Genomic DNA, 7,841 nt, shown 5'->3' with positions numbered 1-7,841 from the left:
TTAGTAAAAGGCTTATCCTTGCCTTAGGCAAGCCTTATCCATTGTTTCTGTGCATCTAGGTTAACAGAATTTTTCTTTTTGGGGGGATGGGGGTGGTTAACACACCTTTGAAATGTCTCTTTTCAGACCACCCTCACGAGAACACATAATCTTATTAACTATCCCCTAATCCAATCCCCACTTTGCATTCTCCCAGCCTCATGTCATCTTCCTTACATTACCTCCTTAATTCCAAGTGCATAAAGCAGCAGCAAACTGTCATTTCTTGGGAGCATGTTTCCCAGTCTTGAGATCTGGCTTCCAGGTATATCCTCTGTTTAGTGCAAATAAATTTTTATAAAAGTTCTCTATAGATTTGGGTGGTCTTACATTGACGCCTTGTAAGGAGCAGTACTTGGGGGGGGGACGGCTTCCGTGAGCCACTCACATCATCTGCTTCTTTTCTTTCAAAGATCTCTTTTCCTCCCCAGCATCTACCTGTTTTTGACTGCTCTCAAACCGCTGCGTTTTATACTTTATCCTTAGCCTATAAGCACTCTTGCCAGAGGATTAGACTCTATCAATGTAAGAAACTCCAAACCAGTAGAGAATTTTTATGACTTTATTTGAGCCAAACTGATAACAAATGCTGGGAAGCAAAATCTTGAAGACTTAGAAAGTGCTCCAGAGAATGGCAGTCTTGCGGCTTATTTTGTACATTAGAATCAAAGAAGGAGCTGTAAGGAGGGTTACGTGAAATCTATTGGTAGTAGAGTAAGGGGGCAGGAGAAAGCAAAGGAGGGGGCAATCTCTGAGATGGGATAAAGAGTAAAACAGGGAGCCCGGCCAGCATGGCTCAGTGGGTGAGCATCGGCCTATGAACCAGGAGGTCATGGTTCGATTCCCAGTCAGGGCACATGCCCTGGTTTTGGCTCGATCCCCAGTATGCAGCATGCAAGAGGCAGCTGATCAATGATTCTCTTCCATCACTGATGTTTTTATATCTCTCTCTCCCTCTCCCTTCCTCTCTAAAATGAACATAAATATACATATTTTAAAAACGAGTAAAACAGAGAGACATGAACTTCTTTTGCATTGGTGGGTACTGAATAGTTAACAATGAACATCTATAGCACAGAGAGATGGCACGGGGGCAAAAGGATAAAAATAATGGTGGTCTTGCATGGTGGTCCTGGCCTGGAAAAGATTACTCTGACATTTCAAAGGTGTTATCTAGAGGGAGAAAGGAGGAGAGACATCGATTTGTTGTTCCACTCATTTATGCATTCATTGGTTGATTTTTGCATGTGCTCCGACTGGGGACTGAATCCTCAACCTTGGCATACGGGGTTGACGCTCTAACCAACTGAGTTCAGACCATCCGATGTGGTTACTTTTGGTCTCCAAGTTTGTAAAGCTCACCATGCTGGCCTCCCCTGAGCCTGTCAGTTTAGTATGTGGCCCCTTTTTCATCCACAACTGATACAAGCTATCCTGCCATTTCCAGAACTCATTATCTGGCATGTTTTTCTTTTCTGTCTCCCCTTCTTGTTCATAAACTCCTGAGGACTTTTCTCTGTCTTCACCACTGGGTCCCCAGTACCCATAACTGGCTGACATACAGGAGTGCTTAATACACGCTGAATGAACAAATGAATGAATCTCAGGCCTTGATACCACAACTCACCAGTCTAGCTTTCTGCTCGCTGTCCCAGCTGCCAGATTAATCTTTCTAAACGGAGCACCCACAGCTCCTGTTCACTGAGTGCTCAAAACACTGGGCAGGAAGGCAGGGCAGGGACCATGGTCACTCCACTCTTCAAGAGCACCAGGCTGGGGGTCCTCTCTGGGCAAGACACAGGTGACCTCTGAAGGGCCTTTAAGGTGACAGCCACAGCTACTCATCCTCCTGGGGGCCCCTCCCCTCAACTTGTTCTCCCCCTTCCAGCAAGCCACCTAGAACGCTAAACGGGCCCCAGGGCTTGACCCAGGCTTGCCGAGCTTGCTCTAGGGTATGGGGATTTGGTTCTCAGAAGCTCCACTTCAGCGAAGAAGACAGTCAGTTGTAATAGAAAGTGGCCCTCAGCAGGGGGTAGGGAAAGGGCCTGGGACCGGAAAAGGGAGAAAATAGTGCTTGCTTTCATAGATGCTTCTCAGAGATGGAACTGGACACACTGGACAGTACAACCCAAACCATCACAGGAGCCCACAGCAACCCCGGGGGACAGTTTCGTCCCCTCCTCCTCGAGCAGAAAACTCACAAGTGGACCACAGCCATTCCAGCCGGGCTGTGCAATTGCAACAAACGGCAAATGAAAGGGACCCGTGCCAGTCGGGAGAGGCAATCCCAGCATCAGGCCACCTTCCCCTCACTTGACAGATAAGGAAACCGAGGCCCAGAGAGGGAAAGCGATTAGGATGCCCAATTGAGGTACCTCATTTTCCTCTTGTGTCACATGTACCACGGCTGCAAGTCCCCTCCCTCCTCTGACGTTCTGGGTTCTGGGTTCAAATCCACATATCTTTCTGGAGTGCCTGTTATGTGTGTGACACGTCCCAGGCAATACTGGGGCCACGAGCAAGCACGCAGCACTGTCCTGGTTAGAGAATAGTAGGTGTACCGGTTAATAATGCGGATTTTTTTCAATAGATGGAGTTACACATATGTTGACATATATGCGATTTGATATGTATGCTATTTTATTGTACTACTCCTTCAGGTTAACACTTGTTCCGAGCAATGGCACACGCACTTTCTGAGCAACACCTCAAAACATACTAAGAAGTGGAAAATTGGGTCTCTGAATGGTCTGCCTCAAAACAAGAAAAGTTCTATTGGGACGGTATCCACAAATTACCTGAAAGATGGGGGAAATGTGTAGCTAGCGATGGACATAAAGCACTTTTGATGTTTCTCTTGATTTTATGGTATTTTCTTTGGATTACAAAATCTGCATTATTAACCAGTTAATAGTTAATCTGCACTATTAACCGGTTAATGATTAATCTACATTAACTGGTTAACAGTTAATCCACACTATTAACTGGCTAATAATCCACATTGATTTTGTAATCAAAGAAAACACGATAATTTCAAAAGAAACATCAAAAGTGCTTTATTCAAAGTAATGTTCATCGCTAGTTACACATTGAAAAAATCCACATTCTTAACCGGTACACCTAGTAGTGGGTTTGGATACAGCAGGACATGAGGGCAAAGAAGCCCTTTAAAATCGGGTGTTTCGGGGGCAGAGGAGGGGGCTGTGCCTTCGGAGGGCAGGGAGACGCCCTGAAGACACTAAGGATCTGGAGGAGGCAGAAGGTGAAGACTGCAGGTCACAGAACTGCCTTCGCAGCCAATGAGAAAAGGATGAGGAATTTGGGAGCAGAGGTCCCAGGGAATCTGCCAAGCTGGAGGCCAGGGCTCTGGGAGAGCATTTTCCACCGCAAGTTGAGAGGAGGCTGTTTCTCCAGGGCCCAATGGAGAAAGAGAGCTTTGGCTGAGCTCGATCCACAAGGGGAAAGGGAAGGGAACAGACGCGTTTCGAGAACTGACTGTTCTTGCGTCCACGCTCTCAGCAAACCTAAATGGAGCAGCAGAGAGGGCTCAAAGTGGGGAGGCCTGATGCCCCACATCCTGAGAAGGCCCCTCCTGCCCCAATCCCCCCCACCCCACCCCCACTCCACATGCCTGAGAGCACCAGGTGCCAATGCTCCTCACTAGGATCTTGGCATGGTCCTCACCAACAACAAAGATGACCGCTTGCATTTTGTTGGCAACCACACCATGCCTAGCAGTCAGTAAGTGAATAAATGAGTGAAGCCAGGCAGGAAACTGCAGTGAGCACGTGCTTGATGCCATTCATTCATTCATTCATTCATTCAAAAAAATCTTTGAGAACTTCATAGGTGTCAGGCAGTCATGGTGCCAGGTATAGTGGTGAGCAGTACAGACATAATCCAGCCCCTATCACCACATGGTCTGGGAGGTGCTGGGCTCTGCATGGAAAATATAAAGATATACAATCATTGACCACCTCATTGACTGCTCATAGTCTCTGGCCTTTGTTTTATCTGCTCAGAAAACTTCCCATCCCCTTATTATTATTTATAAAGAATTTTCCTGTACCTCTAACTATGCGAGGGCTTACAAAGCTCACTCTTGGCCAGTAAGAGTGTCCATCCCCTGGCCACAGTGATTGGGCACAAACTCAAACAGGGCTGTTCAGAGTCCTCCCCTGAAATACATGAAATCTTCTCTGTTGAGACTGCTAAGCTGGGGCTGTCAATGGCCATGCTTCCTGCCATGAGACCTTCCTGCTACAGGCAAGAATGGGGATAACATAGAAGGAGACGCAGAGTTGAGATGGAAGGAGAGAAAGTGAGTCCTAGTGGAGCTGACCAGCCAGTCCTGATCCCCAAATTCCTGCAGCTCTTTCTGATCATTTACAGCCACATTCTTTATTTTCTTTCTTTCTTTTTTTTAATTGATTTGAGAAAGAGAGAGGATGGGCACAAGGAAGGGGAGAGAAAGAAAGACACGGATGTATTGTTCCATTTATTTATGCATTCACTGGTTGATTTTTGTATGTGCCTTGATGGGGCTGGAACCGGCAACCTTGGGTATCAGGCCAACATTCTAATCAGCTCCCGGGCCAGGGCCACATTCCCCCCACACTCCCCTTTTTTATTTTGCTGAGCTTGTTTGCACTGGGTTCTGTCCTTGTAACCAAAAGAATCCTGATAAACACACAACCCCACGTCGGGAGCCAGAGCCTCTTGCCCTGACTGGAATGCCGGCTAAGTTTCCTTACTCCCCTGGAGGCCCTGTCAGACCAGTAATGAGTTTCCCGGGCCTGCTGCAGCCTCTGGGCCCCATGCGGGTAGTTGGTGCACTGAGGCTGGACCCCACCCCCTCCTCCTAATCACTTTCTGGCTGCTCCTCCCCCCCCGCCCCCCTCTTCTTCACTCCTTCACTCATGCAGATGACGAGCATTTGTGAAGCACTGTACTGGGTACTACAGGGAAATCAGACAATATGCCCTCATGAGGTTTACAATGAAACCGGAGAGGCACAACTCACAAGCCATCCATGCAAGTTACAAGCAACACATCAAGTCTGCAAAACAGTCAGGACATGGCTGGGGGGAAGGTGTTGGCTAGAAATGGGTTCTCCAGAGAGCTGAAGTGTGATTGACAGGGATCTTTCTGATACGTAGCCCACACTTCCTTGCTACTCAGACATCCAGGTCACCATCCTGGAAATTTGTCCCTGTGCTCAGGCAACTGGTTTTGTTTTACTTACTTACTTACTTAATTTATTTATTTATTTATCTTTTTATTGATTTCAGAGAGGAAGGGAGAGGGAGAGAGAGATAGAAACATCAATGATGAGAGAGAATCACGGATCGGCTGCCTCCTGCATGCTCCCTACTGGGGATCGAGCCCGCAACCTGGGCATGTGCCCTTGACCAGAATCGAACCTGGGACCCTTCAGTCCACAGACCAACACTATCCACTGAACCAAACCAGCCAGGGCAGCAACTGGGTTTGAAAGCTACTTGTTCCACATGGAGTGACCCGTCTCCTCTTTGCCTGTTGTGGTCACTTTCCTTACCCGTCTGCTGTAAGAGACACACTATGCTTTGGCGGAGTCCTGAGGCTGAACGCAAAGGCTGTCTGGCTGTCTCTCAGAAGCAAAGCTCTGAGCTGTCCCTGCAGCTTCCCGGACTCGGCCCCGCAGCAGAGGCAGCCAGAGGTCTGACCTCGGAGAAGACGGCTGTTCTCCATTACAAGCTGAAGACATCATGCTGAAAGCCGCGCAGAGGAAGTTAATTCTAGCACAGTTCCTGGCACGCAGCACCCTCTCAACAAGAATCCGCTGAATGAGAGGCATGTCAAACAAAGCCCTGAAAGGCGTGAGCAGAGACAAGGACAAGCTGGGTGTTCGGAGCAGGGGGAACAGCAGGAGCAAAGGCCGGGGACCCTGCAACCAGCCTGGCTCAGCTCCTAGAGAGCTGGAATCAGGGGCCAGCTGGGACTCAACTAGATTTGTCCTCGAGGGTGTGGGAGGGTGGCCTCCAGCCCATGAGCCTCTCCTGAAGCCAGCCACCCCTCCCAAGGCCACGCAGAGGCAAGGGGTCATCCCAGGGAGAGTCCGGGGCCGCCCACAGGGCTGCCAGCCAAGAGCAGCAGCTGTTTTCAATGAGCAGCTTGGCCCTGAGGCCAGGCCTGGAAATGTCCCTGAGTCAGCAGAAGCGGCCAGCCCCACCCTGCGGAGGGCCCACCCCGGGAAATGGGCACCACACCCTGCATCACCTCTGCTGAAGGCTGTATCCATGTCCACGTCCATGCACGCACAGGGGCCCGCACATGGGGAGTGGCATCCCTCCTAGAGAGGGCAGGGGAGTCCCATGACATGAAGACCCAATACCCTGCCCAACTGTTCAATATTTCCACCAAAATTCTGGGGTACTGTGGGCGTCCCTCTACCCTCCACTCTCTAGACTTTTCACACTCCCCTCCCTGCTCCCCAACAGCCCCTCCATTCCAGCCAGGACAAACTGCTAGGCCTCCATTGCTTAAAGTGCCTGTGACTAAAACAGAACAAAAGGCCACATTTCTATTTACTGAATTATTATTTTATTTTTCTTAGAGAAAGGAAAGGAGGAAGGGGAGGCGAGCAAGGGAGGAGAGAGAAACAATGATTTGTTGTCCCACGTATTTATGCATTCATTAGTTGATTCTTTTTTTTCTTTAAATATGTTTTCATTGATTTTTAGAAACAGCGATGAGAGAGCAGAGCATGGTTAGGCTGCCTCCTGCACCCCCCCCCGCCCCAATGGGGATGGAGCCCGCCACCTGGGCATAGGTTGCCGCTCAACCACTGAGCACACCAGTCGGGCCATTGGTTGATTGCTGACAGGAGTTGAAACCCACAACCGTGGGGCATGGGGATGACGCTCTAACCAACTGAGCTACCAGGCCAAGGCTATCATTCATTTCTAGAGATGCTCTTCACCCCGCGTATATTTTACAACTGTGGTAAGCTTTGTTCTAGGATGATGTTAAAGCAAACCCTGCAGGGAATGGCTTGCCACGTCCACCTAATAAGTGCAAGAGGAGATGCGATGGGTGGAAATTCCTGTGAACTCAGAGAGGCAGCTTTCACCCTCCCAGGCTCTGTCCAGTTGCCCCGTCCCACAGGCGGTGCCAGCTCAGAGCGGCTGGCCCCTGGGGCTCTCTGGAACACAAATGCTCACCTGCCTCAGCCTTCTCTTGAATTTAATGGTGTTTCATCTCACCCCGCTCTCCCTCCCCCCAACCCCACTGGTGTTTTAAAAATACATTTTTATTGATTTCAGAGAGGAAGAGAGAGGGAGAAAGAGAAACATCAATGATGATAGAGAATCCTCGATTGGCCGCCTCCTGCACGCCCCCTACTGGGGATCGAGCCCGCAACCTGGGCATCAGCCTCTGACCAAAATCCAACCCGGGACCCTTCAGTCTACAGGCCGACGCTCTATCCACTGAGCCAAACCAGCTTGGGCCCCCTGCTAGTTTTTATATTCCGACTAAAACATCAAAATCTTTGCAGGCTGTCCTTTCCCAGGACCCATCTTGCAGGATGAAGTCAGGGAGCTGCTGATCCTCGATAGAATGGTTCTGCCTCTAACCTCTGCCGCTCCCGGCAGTCCCGCGCGCCTTGCTCCCCTGCCCTTTTCCCCGTCTCTACCTCACCGGAGCACCCCAGGGGCGAGCACACCTTGACGCCCTCCCTCCTTCACCCCGCCCCCAGGACGTGAGGCGCTGGGACCACTCTGTCCGCTGGATCTTTGCGGCTGCAGCTGCGCCCCCCTGCG

The sequence above is a fragment of the Myotis brandtii genome, unplaced genomic scaffold, assembly GCF_000412655.1.
Source record: "Myotis brandtii unplaced genomic scaffold, ASM41265v1 scaffold120, whole genome shotgun sequence".
Lineage (NCBI taxonomy): Eukaryota > Metazoa > Chordata > Mammalia > Chiroptera > Vespertilionidae > Myotis > Myotis brandtii.
The sequence above is the reverse complement of the archived record's forward strand: the minus strand, read 5'-3'. Positions refer to the sequence as shown.